The sequence below is a fragment of the Sphaeramia orbicularis genome, unplaced genomic scaffold (assembly GCF_902148855.1).
Source record: "Sphaeramia orbicularis unplaced genomic scaffold, fSphaOr1.1, whole genome shotgun sequence".
Taxonomy (NCBI): Eukaryota; Metazoa; Chordata; class Actinopteri; order Kurtiformes; family Apogonidae; genus Sphaeramia; species Sphaeramia orbicularis.
This window is the reverse complement of record NW_021941551.1, coordinates 164,456-165,000: the sequence shown is the minus strand read 5'-3', so window position 1 is coordinate 165,000 and position 545 is coordinate 164,456.

The window sequence follows — 545 nt, the reverse complement described above, 5'->3', positions numbered from 1 at the left end:
GAGGGTTTGTGTTGTCCCCACACATTTACTTTGTGTTTTTTTAAACAGTTGTTCTTCCATAGAAATGCATTTAAATAATAAGTAACTTTTTAAAAGTGTTTCTGTTTGGCATTAAATAGTGTCTTTTATTTCCTCCACCAGGAGGTACTGGGATCACTGTGCTTTGCGTGTTTGTTTGTTTGTTTGTTTGTTTGTTTGTTAGCTGGATAACTCAAAAAGTTATGGACAGATTTTCATGAAATTTTCAGTAAATGTTGACACTGACACAAGGAAGAAATGATTCTATTTTGGTGATCGGGGATGGGGGTGGGGCAGTGGTCTGCCTTGGGGTGGGGGTGCTGCTGTGCCTTGGGGTGGGGGGGGGGCAGTGGTCTGCCTTGGGGTGGGGGTGCTGCTGTGCCTTGGGGTGGGGGGGGCAGTGGTCTGCCTTGGGGTGGGGGGGTGCTGCTGTGCCTTGGGGTGGGGGGGGGGGCAGTGGTCTGCCTTGGGGTGGGGGGGTGCTGCTGTGCCTTGGGGTGGGGGTGCTGCTGTGCCTTGGGGTGGGG